The 22,106-nt window shown below is 48.2% G+C and overlaps 1 protein-coding gene across 4 annotated transcripts in view; it reads left to right on the top strand.

The window, feature by feature from the left end:
- The window catches only part of robo3 (roundabout, axon guidance receptor, homolog 3 (Drosophila)), an 87,477-nt gene that overhangs the window by 17,269 nt on the left and 48,102 nt on the right, over positions 1-22,106 (top strand). The gene's annotated exons all lie outside the window — the stretch shown is intronic.

The following is a 22,106-nucleotide window of genomic DNA, read 5'->3' as shown; positions in this document are numbered from 1 at the left end:
TCATGTTTTTCAGGAGAGTTGTTCTGACTCTAACTACTGCTAATACTATTGCTAATACCACTGCTACTATTACTACTACTCCTAATACTGCTAATGCTACTACTACTTCTACTTCTACTACTGCTGCTGCTGCGATAATAGTTAATTTTCTCACACGATAAATTAGTTTACTGTTTTAACACAAGTTCAATGCCAGCAAACACACCAGACAATACTTGACCATTTTGTCGATTCCCTTCACTCCAGCCTCTTCTCATAGCCCCTCCCCCCAACCCCCCCTCAAAACCTCCATCTCAAGAATTCCTCGTCACACTAACACAAACCAGATGAACACGGCAAAACAGACCAAATTCCCAGTAAAATCAGTGAAACTGGAGACTCCTGGCGAACACCTTATTGGCTGGCGCTGGTAGTTCTCCTCAGGCCCTGAACCCAGCACGATGAGTCACTCTCATCTCCCCCTAAACAGCTGGAAATGGAGCCGTGTGTCCATCATGTTACCGTGAAGCCTTTCTCAGAATCGGCTCTCACCTGCCTGCAGCTAAGTTCGGATGCTGCAGGGTGTTTGTGACTGAAGCTGGAAATGGAAACCAAGCTTGCAGTGATGCTTGGAATCATTTTCGGTGCTGCAGCGGCGACAGATGCTCCCAGTGGATAATCCCGGATGGTTCTCTCAACAGTTGTTTGCACAGTCTGAGACTTTATCTCAGTTCCTCTTGCTTCTCTTTTGGATGGAGTCTTCCCAGAGTAAGAGACACGTTATTAATGGAGTCTCCTGCTCCTGCTGCTGCTGACAGCTTTCTGTGATGGAATCTCCAACACTCAACCTGTGAGGTTGTGAGCCACCATGTTTGCAGTCCAAATAGTTTGCTGTGTGTTTGAACACACTTGTCTTTGATAATGGTGTCGCACAGCATCTGTGTGTGTGTGTGTGTGTGTGTGTGTGTGTGTGTTCGCCCAGCTCCTGTTCCTTTCTTTCCTGATGCCTGTGGGAGGTGACGTTCTCCCAGCTGTCTGCACACACACACCACAAGCAGTTGTTCTTACAGATGGGGGCCAATCTGTGGTGGTCGAGGAGAAACCACGGGTGCATGTCTTCCTTGTATCTTGTCATGTGTGTGCCTGCACACTCACACAAACCCACAACCGCACTCATGAAGTTTTGCCTCCAGAGAGCGAGGGGTTATACAGAGCCAACAGTGGCCTGTGCCAATGATGAGCTGGAACCAGCTCCTGCCAGCCCCCCTTTTTCATGGTACCAACAGGGCCAGAGATAAGGCCACAGGCACACAAGCCGCCCCGGAGCTGCCAGTGGCCTCAGCATGGCCCCAGAGAAGACACAAGATGGCACTTTGTGGCCTGGTGTCACTTTGCTCCCCAGCCTGTGACTTGGAAATGCTGGGTGCAAACTGGATTGCATATTGGTGTGTATATTTGGTGCCGGGGCAGGAGCCAACTCAGTGGGAATGGTGGAAGGTTCTGGTGGGTTAACCCCTCGTAGTCCATCTGCTGCAGGCTGAGAGGCGGACTGGTAGAACGCCGCAGTCCTGAAATTTGACTGTGAATGCTTTCTGTGGAGGAGCCAGAGGGATGAGAGAGCGCAGATCTTGTTGAGGTGGAGTTATTTTTGCAGATAGAGACATTTCCTCCAGAAGCGACCACTGAGAACGGAGCTCTCAGAGGTCAAGCAATCGCAACACCAGACACTGCATCATCCAGTTTGATCAATATGAAGATGGGAAACTAGCAGCAGTAGCAGTAGCGGCTGGTCAGCTTTCATCAGCTGACTTCACACCTGCACTGCAACAATGAGCTCATCACCTGGATGTGGAGGCGACTGAACATGAGAGAGACTCGACCCTGCCACCCCTCCTGAACACTCGAGCCAGTTCTGGGGAGCTCACGCCGATCGAGTGTTGGTGACGTTTCAGTCAGACAACAAATGCCGTGGAATGTCTGAGGGGAAGACAGAGACAATCCCAGACCTCCATCAGTGAGGGATCATCACAATTTATGACCAAATTATGAGCTTGTGCTCTGTGTCTTGTCTTGCCTCCTGCACACTTCCCCGGGTGCCGCCCAAACACCTCGACCAAAACCTGTGTGGTGATCACATACCAGCCTGTAACGAAGAGAGTTTTTAAAATTCATAGCTGGTTCTGGTGTGAGATGATAGGGGGGAACCACTGTGTTATGTCACTGCAATAATTGATATTTTACTGTACAGTTCATGATAACAACCTACAGCAACGTCTACAATTACTTATGATAAACAGAGTCAACATGGCACCCATTTCTAAATTCAGATGCTTTAATAGTATTGGCAGCAGTGTATCAAAGATGTATTCCAAGTGGATGTATCACAGTATATTTGCAGTATCCATGTTTTCTCCTGGCCTGGTTACAAGGGGTGAAAAGCTGCAGCCAAAATTCATGCACGTCTCTCAGAAAACCTCCCTCCCTTAACGATTCTGTGCAAATACGAAGTCACAGCAGTTGAGTTTTGCTCAGACGTTCATTCACACGTCGACTGTTAGACCCTCCTTTGCGGACGAGGAACGGTTCTGCCTCGTTAGCCCCGAACTGCTCCCACTGATTATTAACGACATGTTCGATACCTGAGCTGAGGCTTTTCAAGCATCAGTGGCTGAAGCTAAAGCTCAAATATACGATGACAGATGAAAGGAACAACGAGCTGATGACTGTGTGAGGTACCAAATATTAATGGCAAACAGGTGGAAATGACTGCAGGGAGCAAACGACAGTCTGTCAAATTTTGAAGAGAGAAGCACTGGCCGATGTACAGCTCCTTCGTTAATCCATATACAGTCGTTGCTGTCGTCCAGCTATGAGGCTTCAGATGCATTAAGCTCAGATATCACACCACCCAGCGAATAGTTCCGACCCAAAGTTGAGCGTCACACCTAATCCCTCCGATTTCACACGCTAGGAGAGATTCGCTGAAGCTGAAAATGCAGCTTACAAAGTTCTAAAGACAAAGCAGAAGTCCATTCATGCCAGACACACAAGAGTCAGCCAGGCACAATGGGGGGGGGGGGCATTCAGAATGTTGAGCTCAAGCTCCTGGTGCTGTTTGTCTTTGGGTGTTTTAAACCTCTGATGTTTTTATTATGCCTGCGACGTCTCTTCCGCCTGCTTTATGGCTCATGACTATTAATTAGGGGTGGGGAACAGAGGCTTTCTGGCTTTCTCAGAGGTGGTGGGGGGTGGAGTAATTTTAAATAAAACCTCCTGGGGTGAGGGGACCCCCCCCCCCGCGCCTTTCGTACTTTCTTAAGGTTGTTTGGAGGTCAAGCCTTCACGTCAAGATGGCAGCTGTCTTGTGGTATTTAGGAGTGAACAGGTGAAGATGTGAAGAAACTACTGTCTTCCTGTGTGTGTGTGTGTGTGTGTGTGTGTGTGTGTGTGTGTGTGTGTGTGTGTGTGTGTGTGTGTGTGTGTGGGGCCAACTTTCTCACCGGTAATCTCAGACACTCGTGTGGAAGGAGCAGCTGACAATCACTGTCACCCGTTGGATCCTCCTTATTCTCACACACACACACACACACACACACACACACACACACACACACACACACACACACACACACACACTCCCGCCTGTATATTCAGTTAACAGGAGACACATTTGTGCGCGTGATGTAAAGCTGTCATACTGTGTTCAGGATTCATTTATGGGTTTGGAACCCTGAAATGTTGTTTGTGTTGCATCAATGGTAAAAGAAATGAAGTGACCCCCCCCCCCCCCCGTTCCACTTGTCCCCCCCCTCTTCTGGCTCTGCTCTCCTGGCGCTGCCCTCTGTCACTGTTATTAACCCCGGTGGTCTGCAGCCATATGGCTGGTGATGGGGGCGGTCATATTCGGTGGAGCGTCACATCTGCATAGAGACAAGAGGGAGAGTAGCTACTGACCTGGGATCAGTCTGCCTTCACACCTGCTTGTCCCAGAAATCACTGCAGTACCACAGTCACACCATATTTTCTCTATGACACGGAAGCTTGTTGCCTTGCTGTCTTTCAGGCATAACCACACTTCAGGCTCAGGCTGTGAGGATTAGGGGACAGTCAGGTGTAGCTAGGTGTTCCTGACACAGGGTCACTGGGAATGGAACTCTGGTCGGTTTAAGGTTGAGGTTTCTGACACTTTTATTGGCAGAAACGTTATTGGAACCAAACAGGTTTCATGTAGTTCATATATGATGCCAATGACATTTAACAAGGCTGCATGGTGGAGCAGTGGTCCTCCCTGTGGCCCCCCAGCAAGAGGGTTGTGGGTGGAGCAGTGGTCCTCACTGTTGCCCCCCATCAAGAAGGTTGTGGGTGGAGCCCCGGCTGCAGCACGGGGTCTTTCTGGGTGAGTCTCCATGTTCTCCCTGTTCCTGCTGGGTTCTCTCTGGTACTCCAGCTTCCTCCACAGTCCAAAGACATCAAGAGGGACCAGGTTAATCCAGACTCTAAATTGACCGTAGGCGTGGCTGGGAGAGCCAATGGTTGTCTGTCTCTATGTGTTGGCCCTGCCATGGACTGGTGACCTGTCCAGGGGGAAGGCTGCTGGGATAGGCTCCACCCCCCCTGCGACCCTTAATGTAGGAATAAGTGGAAGACGATGGATGGACAATTAACAAATCTGAACTGGAGGCAGAGACATGCTGATATGATCAAGTTCAGGTGAAGCTGACAAAACTGTCTGATTTACCTTTCAAGCACTCACATTAATTATGCTCCAGTTAGCATGAAGCTAACAATATGTGGTTGGTGTTTTCTGACCTCTGGACTCCATTTTTAAAGGCAAAATGAACTTTCTGGATGAGGTATAGCTTTGTTTCTAAAACAGGCCTACAGCTGAGTCTGTGACTGTGTCCTGAACGAGCTTTAGACGCGCAGGCGTGATCTGTTGGGTCTTTGAGGCAGAAGATTCAGTCTGTCTCACATGAGGTTGGGGCGACTGAGACTGCTGACTTGACTCCTAGCTGACACTGAACTCTGAAATGTTGCCTTTTTTCTGTTAATTATTCAATCATTTCTGGATAATAGGAAGCTCCTGACTGATTGGTTAAAGAAGCTAGCTGTTCACATGAACTGTGAATTAGCTTCAAAACTGGCGGCGAAACTATTAGGTTAATATGAACCTGGCGCTGCTGGATGTGAATGTGTGAGTGGGGAAGAAGGAGCTGGCAGCCGCTGCAGTCAGGCTGTGTCTGTGCGCCCACTGGAGCAGGCCGTGTTGCCAGCTGTCTGAGGCACTCTGTCCCCTCACATCCATTCATCAGTTAACGGCCCTCAGCTCTCAGCAAACCCTTCTGGTTGAGATGTGACACACACCAGAATATGAGCCTCATCACACTTGATATGTCTGGGATTTGGATGGTCCATCAGTCTCTCTTTCAATACTGCTTATCTGTTAAGGGTCGTGGGGGGGTGGAGCCTATCCCAGCTGACACTGGGCAAGAGGCGGGTTCACCCTGGTCGAGTCACCAGTCCATCACAGGGCCATCAGGACCAATCAGGGGTTCAGTATCTTGCTCAAGGACACTTGGACGTGGTCACCGGGGGAAGTGAGGATCGGACCAGCGACCCTACGGTTGCGAGACGGCCATTCCACCTCTGAGCCACGCCGCCCCTGATTTGGGTAGTGTGTGTTTGTATTCAGCAGCGTTGTCATCGCCTCCTGTCCAGCTCCCTCAGCGGTGACAGTTGCCTGATTGAAACAAGCACTCCTCTGTGTCTGAGGGAGGTGATTTCAGGCTTCACAAATGGGATTGCAGGTCCATGCAGTCTTGGATAAGAGACAAGGGGGACATTTGGGTCTTAAAGTTGGGGGGGTCAGATGGCCCAAGTCAGGCCACAACCCTCTGGCTTAACCCCCTCGAAGTGATCCGGCCGTCTGCCGGTCATTGAGCCAGACCCACCAGCCAAAGCCTCCTCCTGAGGATAGCCATGAATTAATTAGACCACACGAAAGGTGAACTCTGTGTGCGTGTGTGTGTGTGCGCACGCATGTGTGTGTGTGCGCGCGCATGTGTGTGTGTGCGCGCGCGCGCATGTGTCGTAAAGGGTCAGTGGGACAAGAGCAGAAGGGTTGGGATGGGAGTGATGGGGGGTTGACAACAGGTGGTGTGAGGAAGAGCTTTCACCCCCCCTAACGATGGTGTAGCACAAAGGCCACGGGGGCCACCGAGAACAATCAAGGCCTCTTGCTCCAACTGTTGTGTCCAATGATCCTCATTATCTGCCGGAGCAGCACAGGCAGACACAGCAGGCGCTCGGTCTGTGCTGAAGGACGTCCTGGGGTCTCTCTCTATGTATGTGCACACACAACAAACACAGACACAGACACACACACACCACACACACATATTTATGTATGTGTGTCTCACCTGTACAGTCATTAAACTCTTCTGTTCTAGCGGATCCTGTCTTATTGTGGGTGAATGGGCGTCTCCAGTGGATGTATTTGAAGGTCTGAATCTATTTCACGCTTTCCTTTCTTGTCTTTGTGCCATGATTAGGAATGTGTAATTAATTGAGAGTCATTAGACGTGGTCTTTCAGGATGTAAATGACCCCCACTTTGAGCTCAATGAGGCCAGGAGCCCTCCGGCTGAACAACAGAATGGAGTGTGTCTTGTGTGTGTGTGTGTGTGTGTGTGTGTGTGTGTGTGTGTGTGTGTGTGTGTGTGTATGTGTGTGTGTGTGAGTGTGTGCGTGCGTGCGTGCGTGCGTGTGTGTGTGTGTGTGTGTGTGTGTGTGTGTGTGTGTGTGTTGCTTCAGGGGACAGATTGAGAAAAGGAAGTTTAAACCAGGAAGTCCAGTTTGAAGCCTTATCAGATAACACAGGCAGGAATCTGGTATGTTCCCCTCACGCAGGTTGTAGAACAGCACACTAATATTCCTTTATTACTCTGAAGCGATAAAGCTCATGCAGCCTTGCAGTAGTTTCAGATTAAGACATGTGGGACATGCAGATATTGGTGCGCTTCTTCAACATGTTCACAGCGTGTTCAGAACTGGCATCTGGAGACTGCAGCATCGCAGCTCAGGGCCTCTTGCCTGTACACCCTGAGATGCATAAATGTTCTAGCTGAGTGCTACTCTGTAGATGCTAACAGGTTTTGCTTGAAGTCATCTAACTTCCTGAAACAAATCCAAATCTTATCAACTATTTAATTCACAGCAGTGAACATCAGAAAACAGTAGAACAGCACTTCATATCACTGTCTTTTGTTTCATGAACCCACATTAAAACTAAATGGTAACTGAAGTGTCCTACTCAAACCAAGCGGGAGGGAAACCACCGCTAACTTCAGCTCTTCGTAGCTCTTCACCCCCGCACACACCCACGCACACGCTGGTTCTTCACTCATCAAGCTGATTGATCCTGCCGTCATCCAGAGTAGACGAGCAGATGAGGGTTTTCCTCTGTGTTTTATTTCTTAGTAGCTCACGATCAGCATCACAAACACAATCAGCACACCAGAAAGAAGTGAACATGTGACATGTTGGGCTTCTGATCTTTGGTAGCCGTCGCAAAAGGTGGACAGTGATGGTGTTGCTGTGGTAGTTTTTACTGTTTTTCAAACTCTGAATGATGTCAAAGCATCACTGTCCGAATGCAGTAGGGATGAATTTGTGGCATGAAGTAAAAGAAGTTATCGGCAGACGCAACAAGACTTCGTCTTTGATAGTTGAGCTGCGACTGCTTGTGGGATGTGAATCTGCGGCAGGAAGCACCAGAACGTGGCCTGAGAACGCTGTGTTCCCACTGCAGACAAGAGCCAGATGTTAGTGGGTGGTAGTGCGTTTGCATCTAACTGACAAGTGTGGTTGCAGGAGCACATGAGCAGGATTATTAGAGGAAGGATCATTTTAGCCATTTAAAGAGCTTAGTTGCTATATTGTCATTTGCAAAGTCAAAAACTAGGCTAATAGTGGAATCAGTCGTGCTCGTAAATGCAGTCAGTGTAGAGTACAGACCTGCTCCATGCAGGGAGATGCTTTACATGTAACATGTATCGCAAAGATCCCCTGAGGGAGAACATGGATGGATGGATTGTGGATGGAGGGATGGAAGGATGGATGGATGGATGATGTATTGCAAAGATTTAATGCAGGATAAAGGATTTGGTCTTCATGTTCCAGCGTCTGCAGTGTCAGAGCTACAGCCCCTTTGAATGGAACCAGGAGGGATTTCTGCACTGTGATGCTAATTAGGGTTGTTACCAGAACCCGTACCTCTTTAAGCCCATGCCAGTATTTTCCAAAGGTACTTGCTGTTCTAAAACTGGTACTCTGTGATTTCTGTGTCATATGCGGACTCTCCCTTCTCCACTGGGGTTTCAAGCGAGCCGAGCGGGGACTAGAATGTGACATAAACACACAGCGGGGCTCTGATTGGGTAACTTACCCGTCAGGTGGTCTACTTCGGTGGAATCCTGGTCATGGCCTGGTCAAGTCTCTTATTCTTTTCTTGGGGGTTCTGTTTCGCCACTTGAAGCCTCGTGTGTCTGTCCTCCCTCACTTTTAGTTTAAGCAAAAACCACTGACCGAGCAGCAGGCATCACGCCGCCTCCATGTCCTCCATTGTTGCTGTTGTTGTGTCGCACACAATTTACGCCTGGGAACTCTTGGCTGACGTGGTACCAGCGCTGGTGGAGACGCACCTGTACTAAGCCATACTGACCCAACCCCGACTGGCCCGAGCCGAAGTGAGCCTGTGGAAACGCGCCCTAACTCAACTACGGCCGCTGCAGTGATGACGATGCTCGGGTGTGAGGCATGCTAGCATGCAGGATGATAGGTCCTAGTTAATCCATTGATTCATCTCAATAACACAGCAGCAGGATGAATCTTGGGAGTGTCAGGCATCTCTCATGACAGGCAGGGAACACAAGAGACCAACACGATCAATACGTGCTTCAAACGAATCAATCAAATGCAATCAGAGCGTCATTAGAGCAGATTAAAGGGAGAGCATCACAGCCAGGGAGGAGAAACATCTGTGAGCCAAAGTTGGTAGCAACTGCACCACTCTGAGTTTACCTTGAGCCACCCGATGGAGCCGTTTGATCAACGGAATCAGTGAACTATTGAGAGCATTTATTGGAAAACCAACCTGTTTATTGAACTGGTTGGTTATGTATGAGCTCATTATGTCAAAAACGACTCATTGATCTGCAGAGCGCTCAACTGTAGTGATTTTCTTCAAGGCAGCTGAGTGCCAAAAACAAACAGAGCGATGTGCTAAACCTGAGACAGAAATACAAAAACGTTCACAATGCTGTGTCGACAGTCCAAGTGTGAGAATATATCCTGATGAACTCACATTGACAGAATGTTGTTGTTGGACCACCAAAGTGCAATTTAACTCTGGGTTGAACCTTTGAGCAAATTGTAGTATTACAATATATATGGTATGATATATTGCGGGCGCCATGGTGGTGCAGTGGTCTTCACCGTGGCCCCCCAGCAAGAAGGTTGTGGGTGGAGCCCCGGCTGCAGCACGGGGTCTTTCTGGGTGAGTCTCCATGTTCTCCCTGTTCCTGCTGGGTTCTCTCTGGTACTCCAGCTTCCTCCACAGTCCAAAGACATCAAGAGGGACCAGGTTAATCCAGACTCTAAATTGACCGTAGGCGTGGCTGGGAGAGCCAATGGTTGTCTGTCTCTATGTGTTGGCCCTGCCATGGACTGGTGACCTGTCCAGGGGGAAGGCTGCTGGGATAGGCTCCACCCCCACCACCCTCAACAGGAGAAGAGGGAGAAGATGGATGGATATTATATTGCAGTGTATCTTGATCTCCATGTGAAGCCCTTTGAGACAAACTGTTTGTGAAAACGGGCTCCACAAATAAAATTGCCTTGCCTTGACATCCAGCTCAAGAGGACATGCTCTCCTGTACCCGGCTCTAGAGAACATGTTCAGTGCACTGCAATTGTATTTCAGGGGCATTTAGGCATGTTTGCCTTGACTGCAAATGGTAAATAGTCAGGCAAACAGCTGTGTAAAACGCTTATTGATTTCTAGTTGTGTGTATTTGTCCAAGATTCATTTCTCCTTAAGACGCGCTCCCACCTCAGACTTAGCAAAGGTCAGCCAACAGGGCTTAAGTCATTCAAGTCGAGCTAAATGGATTTCTGCTCCAAGATCCATCTGTTTTTGGAGTTTGTTGACAGGGTGGAAAATTGGAACTGTTGCTCTTCCCTCCCCCAGTCACAGCACTGCCTCCGCCCCCCTCAGTGCACGGGTATGAACAAACACCCACTAACAGGGTAAAAAGTGTGCTGGGCACGAGGCGGGACACAAGGCCGACCATCTGCTCCAGCCATGTGAACACATTCGTGTACACTTGACAGGAACGGCTGCATCCTTTGGGCCTGAGTTAGTGGACAGTGACAGCTGACAGGAGGGGTCAGCTGACATGAGTAGCCTCCGTCCAACAAGACGCTGACGTGGGAGAGACGACTCACCTCCCTCACCTGTCAGGCTCCCTGGCAGCGCAGGGAAAGTGGACAGAGTCATTGACCTCACAGAGAAACCCCACTTGAGCGTGAGCGTGTGTGTGTGTGCGTGCGTGCGTGTGTGTCAGCTGCGAGCTGACCACACGTACAGAATGCTGACACAGTCTGTACCTTCGCTCACAGTCTTTCATGTTTGTGTAGAATCTCCCACAGGCTTGTCTGGCTTTAGTACACCACAAATACTTGTAAAAGCAGTGATGAGTATCACACTAGTGTTGGTTTTCCATCAAATGTTCACCAGATTTAAATATAATCTTCAGAAAATCAGTAAAACAGAATGCAATTTTTTTAATGTTTCTATTTTACCGATATCTCGCCTCCTGTTCCAGAAGCAGGCGTCCCTGCTCGCTCAGATCCTGCCAGAGCTGCTGTCACAGAAAACACATTAGAACCATCAGAGGTTATTTATGTTCACGTTCAAATATTCGAGCAGAATAGTCACCCTCAGTTCATTATAAAAAATAGTGCCTATCTTTCTACAGTGCATTTTATTTCATAACGTGATGCATGTGACTTTTTTTCTAATGTGGCAGTCATAACAACCTACCACTGCTTTTATTTTGAAGGTTAGCTCACTGCAGTGGACGCTGCAGGCAACTGATCCAGGATCAGGTTAGCCAGGTAGATGCAGAAAAGAGTTCTGATGTACGACAGTTTCTGTCAACACGAGTGACGTTGAGGTTTGATCCATGATACGCGAGTACTTGTGCATGTGTTGCTGCATCAGTTGTGCGTCGTCCATCTTGATGAGCGTGATGTCACCGGCTGACTGTTCCACCCGGCGGGGTCGTGGAGCTCTCTGACATACGAGCCACTACACCGCCTCTTGAATTACCTTATTGTTGGAGTGGAATTCTTGGACTACTCCTTGCCACTGTCCCACCAAAACAGTCAATAATTGATGGGTTTTGTTGAGGGTTGGGGGGGGGCTCCCATTGTCTCTAGAATCTTCTGTCCTCTCTGTTCTCTTTGAGGTCGAGTTAAAGAGTGTTCCTGGCGTTCCAGATGGCCGATCTACAGTAGCCGTCTCTAGTTTGAAGGGTCAGCTGAGGGCAGTGCGGGGCGTGCAGCCTCGGGGGGGGGGGGTGTCTTACAATGGGCTACTCAGCAATTCTTGGTGACCCTCTTACCCCACTGCTGTGGGCTGCACGACGTAGGCCATTACTAGATTAAAGTAATCCTCTTTCAGGGCCAGACAATTGCTTTATGAGCTGACCACACACAGGAGCTCCGACCACCTCTGGAATGGTATTGTTGTTGGAAGGCCTCGGGGTCCCGGGGCGCTGCAGGGTTGCGGCCCTCCTTAGCCATGTCGTGCATACATTACTTCTGGAACACTTCTTCTTGTTTAACTTGACACTTGGGTCACATTAGTCTGTGTGTATGAGAGGGGGAGTGGCGCACACGGACCACCCTCAGATTCCATATATCATCCTGGCGGCCAGATCAAGTTCACACATGGATGTTAATGTTTCTGAGTCCTCTTCTTCTTCTCTGAGTCTCTGCTGCTCGGGCTCCTCCGTCGGCTTCCTCGTCTCCCCAGTTTCTGTGGGAGGGGCGCGTTTACCGCGGCATCAAAAAATCCTCACCTGATAATTTATGCAGCTTAACGAGGATCTGGGAGCCACTCAGGCTGAATCAAGTATTGTCAAACAGCTTGAATATTTCATGAACAGCTGTTTGAAGGCATGTCTCAGTCTCTGTCGTTTACATGGCAGCGTCCACCAAAGAGGCTTTTACTTTGGCAACTAAGAGTGGCAGGCAGGGCTGCCTAAAAGACGTGCCAGTCTCAGTTAGGGCTGCAGACGTGCAGGAATACTCACCGTTGACGACTTTCTGGAGGGATTAACAAAGAATGAACTGCCAGTTTTGGGTCATTTGGAGGAACCTGCCTCGTCATGGACAGGTATCAGTCACAGATTTTGTGCTCTCACAAGCTAATGTCGATGCAAACAGTTGTTAACATGATTAAAAGGACCTTTTTGACACAAACTCAAATGGATTCTTTCATTGAACCACGGAAAAGAGTTTCATCGAATAAATTTCATTCTTAATAGAAGATTTCTTTTCTTATAAAATGAAAAGAAAACTCGGTCCAGATTTATCAAATTTGCCTGTGATGGGAGAATGCAAAGTGCACAGTTAAATGCAGTTAGCATAAATACCCCAAAATATCCAGTTAATTCCCTTTAATAACCATAGAAAGTTTACTTCTCATTTGAAAAAAAAGGAAAGAAATCTCTAAATTCCTGAGCTCAACCTCACATGGAATATTGCTGGAAATTTTCTGGAATACAGCAGAATCTTTCCACCCCTGTGACAGGGAAGCATGATAACATCAGCGCGTCATGTGCATCTGCAAGTGTTGCACTTTTGTAGTTTTGCTCTTTAAGTGTTGCTCTTTATCAGTGATGAGAAAACAACAAATATAAGATTGATGGACCTTCCAAAATATGAAGATTATAAATTAGAAATGAAGAAAAACATTAACTTTACTAATCGTCAGTGTGTGTGAATGTGAACATCAGGTAGAACTGTTTTGTGTCGTGAGAATAGTGACACATAGTGACTTAGGTCAGTTGTCTCATACCTCACCGAAGCCCAGCCCACGCTCAAGGAGGACGCCCATGCAGAGGCTGTGCAGTGGGGCTGAAGGTGTGATATGAACAGGGAATCATCTAAAGACCGACACACTCCACTCGCTGCTTGGTTAATGTGACCGACTCAGCACTGGGTGAGCAGTGAAGAGCCCCTCTGTGCTCAAAGACGTCTCTCCTCCTCCGAGGTCAGGGGCCCTCACTCTTCTTCGTCCCCTCTCAGCAGCAGACTGAAGACAGGCAGCTGTAGATCTTCAATACAGCTTTTTGATCATGTAATATTATTGATCCCTGTCAGCAAATAGGTTTTTTTTTCCTTCTTGTTCCTGGCTGCTGGAGGTCAGACGTTTGGGTCGGCTGTGTGACAGCACCCCCGAGCAGGGAACAAATCACCGTCTGGCCCAAGGACACTTCAGCAGGATTCTCAGTGTGAAGCACATCTCTGACTGCCAGACCGACCTGGGAGAATGTCAGGATCCCTGCTGACGTTCTCACCTCAGAACCACCATGTTACTGCAGAATTACAGTCCATCCTGTACTGGCTTTGGTCTGAAAGTCGTTGGTCGCCTGGGGAGTCGTGTGTATCGCGTCAGGAGCTGGAGAAATGGAACACATAGATGAAAACTTGGCAGACACACACACACAAACACACACACACACACACACACACACACACACACACACACACACACACACACACACACAGCCAACATGGCATGCCGGGGGAGGTTTGTGGTGGATTAACCTCAAGGTTACTGGGTGGGTGAGCACAGCCGGAGCAGCGGCACCAGCTCAGGATTGGGATGGAAACCTGCTGCTGAGACACACATAGGTGAACACAACCCATGCCAGGAGATTGGATGGATTTGCACTCAAATGAGGAAAGTTTGTCCGTGTGTGTGTGTGTGTGTGTGTGTGTGTGTGTGTGTGTGTGTGTGTGTGTGTGTGTGTGTGTGTGTATAAGCCAGCTTTATCCATGTCTGTGCAGAAACCTGGGGCATTTACTGGTCTAATGTGAGTAGTTGTGGTAGTGGTGTGCTACTACCAAAGTATAGTACCTGTACCCCCCAATCAATCAAACACCTATGATGCATGGTGCTGTGTTTATACGTAGATTGAAATGTGTCTACAGAGGGGAGCCCGACTGCAGCTCCTGTACTCACTGGTACCTCCGTGGAGGAACTGAAGTGCTGAGTCATTGCTTTTCACTGGTCATCCTGAACTGTTTCTTCATCTTCGTCTGCACAGACCTACTCTGATGAACCTGTACACGTTACCTCATAGAATGTACGCAATTTCACTTAGCACATGTGGCACTGCTCTCACAGGATGATGCTCCAAGGTGTTATTTGTATCTCGGGCTAAAATGCTACTTACCAGGTTGCAAAGATGGCTTCATGCTTGAGTCAGGAGGTACTGCCGCACGAGGAGGTTTAGCTGCCTTCCTCCGACAGAGCATCACATGGTATCCGTCAGGTCGCATCACGTTGTTTTTCGTTTTGGGAACGATGGGACAGTTAGCCTCCTTTCATTGCTGAATGTTCTTCCTGTCAGTCACCGTGGTAATGATTGGGGAAAAGTCAGCAGCTTCCCCCTGGCCTGTGTCCTTGGGGCCTGACTGGGCCTGAGCACATGTAGGTCAGGAGGAAGTCAAATTAGGGTGTTGGTCCAACTACAACGGGACTTTAACATTCATGTAAGCACATTGTTCTGACTGGAACAGTACTGCTCAAGTTGGCCCCAAAGGTCCTGCTGGGGTTTAACCTGGAAGTCAAATATCAGGCTCAGGTGATGTCAACAAGGCAGGTGATGCTTCGGCACAACAACAAAGTTCTGGACGAAGGGACAAACTTAATACAGAGGGTTTGTCAACTTCTGTTGAGTTTAAATCTGCAGCGCTACAAGGACATAATAGTCTGGTGGGGGAACCAAAAGGGGAATCAGAAAAAAAGTCTGATTGCAGTGAGCTGTAAGGGGACATACCGCCACCTGCTGTTCAGGAGGCGGGACATGCTCAGTGAATAAATCCATTCTTCCCAGTTCATGTGCAGGGACAGTGACAGTGGTACAACTGGACGGCCTCATGGTGGATGTTGCAATAACACACACAGAAACACACTGTAACACAGAAACCCACAGTAACACATACGGAAACACACTGTAACACACAAAAACACACTGTAACACACAGAAACACATAGTAACACACAGAAAGACATGGTAACACACTGTAACACATACGGAAACACACTGTAACACAGAAACACGCTGTAACACACAGAAACACATGGTAACACACAGAAACACACTCTAACACACAGAAACACATGGTAGCACACAGAATCACTCTGTAACACAGAAACACATGGTAACACACTAACACACAGAAACACATGGTAACACACAGAAACACACTAACACACAGAAACACACTGTAACACACAGAAACACATGGTAACACACAGAATCTCACTGTAACACAAAAACACATGGTAACACACTGTAACACACAGAAACACACTAACACACAGACACACTGTAACACACAGAAACACATGGTAACACACAGAATCACACAGTAACACAGAAACACATGATAACACACTGTAACACACAGAAACACACTAACACACAGAAACACACTGTAACACACAGAAACACATGGTAACACACAGAATCACACATACGGAACCACACTATAACACGCATTGTTAACACACTGTAACACACAGAAACACACTAAAACACAGCAACACACTGTAACACACAGAAACACATGGTAACACACCGAAACACACTGTAACACACAGAAACACATGGCAACACAGAATCACACATACGGAACCACACTATAACACGCATTGTTAACACACTGTAACACAGAAACACTTATACACACACACAAACAAAGTGTAACACACTGTTAACACAATGTAGCACAAACATACTGAAAATACACACTGTAACACACTGAAACACACTGTAACACACTGAAACATGCTGTAACAAACAGTGTAACACACACAGAAACACAAGTTTCAACCCAACCTGATTAGACTTCAGTGGCCTCCCCCCATGCCGGTTCAGGAGGGAGGTTTCATTGGCACTGTCAGGGGAAAGTGAGGCTATCGCTGCTTGTGCTTGAACTTTGGCCTTCACAAGTTTCACATGACACTCGCATGCCTGTAAGCTCAGCACCTCTAGGCTGAGACTCACAACTGGACAACCTTGTGAGAAGGACTTTCATTTTCACTGTGCTGGACTCACCCATTTGTACCACAAGTGTCTCATGTTCTGCCATTTAAAGCGTGAAGCAGCTTAAAAACATAATCTGACTGTCACATGACTTCAGCCAGCTCTAACAGTCGTCCTCGTCTCTGTACTTCAGCCTTTTCATGGGCCTTTTGCTCAATGAACACACACAAGCGCACACACACACACACACACACACACACACACACACACACACACACACACTAGTGCTTTGTGGCTGATAATGAGGACCTCCTGTCCACTGCTGCTCCATATTGACTTCAGGCTGCGCTACTGCCAAGTATTACACCCCCCCCCCCAGCCTCCACCCCCCTCCTATTCTCTTCCCATCCATCCTGACCCCTCCCCCCTTTCAACATGTCTGGGTGTGACAAGACCATGTGTCGGAGCCCTGCCCTGGCGTTTATGAGGGCTTAAGATGCTGTGAAACATTGCACCTTGACAGATAACCCTATCAGTTTGTTTTGACTCTGAAGCAGCGCGCGTGTGTGTGTGTGTGTGTGTGTGTGTGTGTGTGTGTGTGTGTGTGTGTGGTGGAGGGAGGTGATGGAGATGTCATATTTTATCACTTAATTCAGTTTTGGAGCGTGCAGCAGTGGTGGTTACACATTTGAAGGCATTGTCAACAGTACCTGAGCGTGAGGTGAGAATTAGATTGAAGGTTTGCCTGGTGATCACGTTGTTAGAGGAGGTTTATTTCTGCTCTTAACAGGCTTATGATCTCTTTATAACCTATCTTGGTGACTTGTGGGTTTCATTTCAGTGTTGTCTGAGCTCAGTGGCTAATGACTGGTGAGGAACGCCTGGGCTCCAGCACAGAGTGTCCTGTCATTGGCTCCATCTTTCATTGTCTGGCCTCTTCCATTAAAGAAAAGTGATTTTCTGTTGATGAGTATCAACACTTCCCCTCAACCTCAAATCTTCTAGCAGCATAATTTCCTCTGCTCTAATCAACATGGCTCCTGGGACCAGCTGTCTTCCAGCCATCAGCACAGGTTTTGGTGGCAGGGTGGATGGGTTGAGGGGGGGATGTTCTGGGTAAGAGTGTTGGGGACTGGTTGGGTGGGGTTGGGGCAGCTGTTGCGGCTGCTAAATGAGTGAGTGTGCACCAGCCAACACGCTTAGGGACAAAAGAAAATAGTGGGAGTCAATCTGAGGGGAAACATGCATCATGATGAACAGGTTTTGTGTGTGTGTGTGTGTGTGTGTGTGTGTGTGTGTGTGTGTGTGTGTGTGTGTTTTGCAGGCTCAGGCTGAGAAGGTGACCCTTCTGGACCAGCTGAAGCAGTAATTGAATTGTGATTCACATTGGTTTTAGCTTAAGCGGCGGTTCAGTTTGTCTCCAGGGCCACGCGAGCGTTTCTGGAGAGCTGTAGAATGACGTGTCACTGAATGAAGGCTGTCACGTACTCAGAGTCCCATGACAGCGGCACAAAAAACTGAACAAAATATCATCAAGTTCTTCTCAAAAAAGGGGACATGTCAGTGTTTGTGTGTGTTGGTGCACTGTAGGGGTTATTTTGGGTGTGAAGAGTGTTTTGCTGTATGTGCTGCTACAGTGTGTGTGCATGGTTGTCTAGTATGTGTGTTTGTACTTGGACGTGGGGGGGGGCAGCTCAGACATCTGTCTCCAACTGTGAGACCCACGCCTCCCCACCATCCTCTGCCATCACTGCTGTAAACACACCAATATCCTGCGTCGGCCGCTCTGTCCTGGTGTAACGGTTGATTGGGATTGGAGGCGGTCCACTCTGGATAATGAGAATGGTTGATGGAGGGTGGCTCCTGATGGGGGCCTCGCTGGGGCCCGAGGGATATTGCCTAGGGAACATGTAACACCTCAAGAGAAAATAAAACAGACGTGTGTCTAAGCAGGCTTGATAAGGCAATAAGAAGGATGTATGTGCAGGGGAGAAGGAGCAAAAACACCAGTGTGTGCGGGTCTGTGTGCGCGCGTTGACACCAGAGCAGATTGCTTTATGTTGGGACAAGATGTAAGCTGACGGATTGACAGATGACCAGCTCAATCCCCCACAACAGAGCTTGAACCCAAGGACGCTCTTCATGACTCCACTCCCTCCCTCCCTCCCTCAACCCTGTCCTTACCCTGCCAGCCAAGGGACGATCTGTCATTCTCTCTCTGCCATCAGAATATTTATTCTTTGGGGGTGGGGGGGGCTCCTGTCACACATGCACACATGCAGGCCTTGGAACATTAACGACAGCGATAAAGCCATTTAATTAGAAGTCAGACGGAGCTCGCTCCAAAGGTGTTTTTTAATGCCCAATTAAATGCTCAAATGCTGCCCTGATATACTGCAGGGTCCTGGTACTTCACACTTGAGGTAAATCACACAGCCGTGGATAAACAGGACTTCCAGACACACTTTGTTTGTCTGCTTCTCCGGTGGTTTTTAATTTTCATAATGATTCAGTGTAACTCGCAGACGGAACATCCATCAGTGTGGATGACAAATGGATTCATTCTATATGCAGATGGCTGTCATTTGTTTTTGTGACTGATATGTTTGTCACTGGGTGAAGATGCAGGCTGACGCCAGGCTGACGCCAGCAGATCAGAGGCTGATTGTTGTCAAGACTCGTATGAGGCTCTGGTGGGAGGAGGAGCACTTATTTAGTGACGATGGGAGCCCCAGTTTGATTTCTCAAAAAACAAAACAAAAACAAAGTTATTCAAAAATGACAGACATGGGTTCTACCACTGTTTATATCTAATGACACTAAATATAGGAGAATCTCATGCAGTGATGTTTCACTCAAAATGTGTTTCCTAGGTTTCAAGTACTCACTGCGTCACTTCTTTGTGACTTCAGAATGCAGAAACGGTAAATGGACTCAATTTTATAGAGCGCTTTTCTACCTTAGCGGTACTCAGAGCTCTTTACAGTGTCGTCTCACTCACACACACACTCACTGATGGTGGAGCTGCCATGCAAGGCCCCAACCTACTCATCAGGAGCAATTAGGGGTTCAGTATCTTGCTGAAGGACACTTGGACATGGTCACCGGAGTCAGGGATTGAACCAGCGACCCGTTGGTTGCTAGACAGCCACTCCACCCCTGAGCCATGCCGCCCAGTAGAAAGAGCCAGCCACGTACATTCAGCTTGAAGCTAATGGCGACCGACAGCCAACAGCATCGTTTGGTATAATCCACATCTTCTTAACCCAGCCATGTGAGCAGTAATCCACAAGACCGTTGATCGTAGATAAAAACTAATTAACTGGAACCGTTCCAGTGCAGTGCCACCATGAACATGCATGGTTCAACTGAAGCTGGTCACGCTTGACTCTCCCATGTTTGAAAGCAGTCATTTCTTGTATAAGACCATCACAACTTCCTGTGCAGGCTATTTTGGAGTGGTGAAGAAGAATTCATTTCCCGTATGTGATATTAAAGATTCAGTCCGAGATTAATGGGCTAAGAATTAGCAGGGTTCTGTTTCAGGGCTAATACAGTTTTTGTTGTCGGACCATTGTGTAGATTTGTATGTTTGCAAATACCACATTGTCGGCCATTATGAGAATCTTTCCTGGTACTGGTAGAAGCCCCCTGAACTAGTCCATTCCCTCCATCCCTCCCTCCATCCATCCATCCATTGTCTTCCGCTTATTCCTGTATTCCTGTTAAGGGTCACGGGGAGGGGGGTGGAGCCTATCCCAGCAGCCTTCCCCCTGGACAGGTCACCAGTCCATGGCAGGGCCAACACATAGAGACAGACAACCATTGGCTCTCCCAGCCACGCCTACGGTCAATTTAGAGTCTGGATTAACCTGGTCCCTCTTGATGTCTTTGGACTGTGGAGGAAGCTGGAGTACCAGAGAGAACCCAGCAGGAACAGGGAGAACATGGAGACTCACACAGAAAGACCCCGTGCTGCAGCCGGGGCTCCACCCACACCCTTCGTGCTGGGGGGCCACAGTGAAGACCACTGCTCCACCGGGCCACCAGTTTAGTCCACTCCACCAAAGTTAATGGTTCAGTCCAAGAATGTTCCTGACTGACCTGGAACAGCACTGACCCCTCACCTAGAAGCTAAAGACAGATCATCTAAGTTTTTGCTGATTAATATTCTTTCCATCAGCTCAATAATTAAACAGCTAACAGGAGGTGGTGGAGTGGTGTGTCTCTCCATGAGAGGAAGCCTTGGACCTGTTTTTAACTTGGTAATTAATTTACCAATCAAGGAAGTGAAGCAAAAAATGTCTTTGGAAATGTTCTCTTGCGGTGTCAAAGTTCTCAAACATCAAGTGGTGTAGCTCTCAAATCTGTGGTGGTATGAAGGTGCCGTTGTCTCTCTTTGTTGGTGTGTGTCAGAGTGGCTGACGCATGTGTGTGACGCTTGTCTAGGTTTCAAATATATGCACTTGTGCCTCTTATCCTTTTGGTGTGTGGCTGTGAGTTTGTGCTCTGATGAAAGCAGTGTTAGGGCCCTGTGGTGGGATTACGCTGGCTTTGTTGAAGGGGTTTAAGGAAAGGGTCAAAGTGCACCCACTTAATCTTGGCCCCCAAGGGCCTCATGGGTAATTGCCAGTGCCTAATAAACTTCTAGAGACCCCTTTTTCAATCAGATCTGGGGAGTTTGGAGGGCAGAATGGGGAGAGATCAGGGGCCCCTGGAGCCATGATCTGAGAGGTGTGTGTGACAGGTCATTGCGATGGTCCTTCAACCCCGTGGCATAATAATTCAGACCTGGGGTGCAGCAAACCTCCCATTTTGCCTACTCAGTTAGCGTGACAGTTCAGGCTCCTGCACAATTTAGTCAGGGCTTTGTGACCTGCTACGAATAATGATTTGGAAAAAGTGGTGGCAGCAGCTACAGTTGAGGTCAGGGTTGTAGTTGGGCACGTGGCTCCTGTGGGATTTGAGGCCCCAAATGGTCTGTGGCTAAGTAATTGGCCACCAGATCCAGGTCTGACTCCAGCTGTAGGTGGTGACTCGAAGAGACACACAGAAACAGAAACAGAGGTTCAGGAGGCGGCGATGAGTTATGTTGACCTCTATTCTAGCAGCGCCAAGGCTGAAGCAGGCTTCATTAGCTAATGAGAAAAAGAAAAATGTCCTGCTCCCTCCCCAAACATGGAGGTGCCAGTCTCCCATGACCTTGATCACAAACAAACCAGGCTGATTTATCTCCACACACACACACATACACACACACACACACACACCCTCACCCTCATTCAAAAAAGAACAGCACGCTATCTTGACAAGAAGAGAAATGAATGCAGCCTGACACTGATACACTGAATTTCCCTCAAAAACACAAATGTCCCCCGAAGTCTTGGGGGGTCTTCCAGGACGATGGATGGACAGACAGATCCATGGACGGTGATGATAATGGCAGTGTCCCGGGGCTTTGTTGGACTGCTGCTGTCATTAGGGGAGCTGAGTCATTAATCAGATGAGGCGGGGACCCTCCCCTGCTAGCATGTGACATTACAGTGACATTGCTGCTGTTTTCTCTTTAAGATGGATACTTGTCTCTACACTGCACATACAAACGTCTCAATGTGTGAAGAAACACACAGCACTTGTGTTCTATTTGCATACCATGAAGTATTGGTAGATGCCAAAGACGCACGTTTGCTGACCAGCTATAGCACGTGAGCGTTGCTGCCTCATCAGCTTGTGAGGAGATGAGAATGTTGCGATGTCTGGTAAACCAGGTGATTTGATC

Source organism: Aulostomus chinensis, chromosome 15, assembly GCF_037954235.1.
Source record: "Aulostomus chinensis isolate RoL2024-O1b breed Wild chromosome 15, RoL_Achi_v1.0, whole genome shotgun sequence".
In the NCBI taxonomy this organism is placed as follows: domain Eukaryota; kingdom Metazoa; phylum Chordata; class Actinopteri; order Syngnathiformes; family Aulostomidae; genus Aulostomus; species Aulostomus chinensis.
The sequence above is the reverse complement of the archived record's forward strand: the minus strand, read 5'-3'. Positions and strand labels throughout refer to the sequence as shown.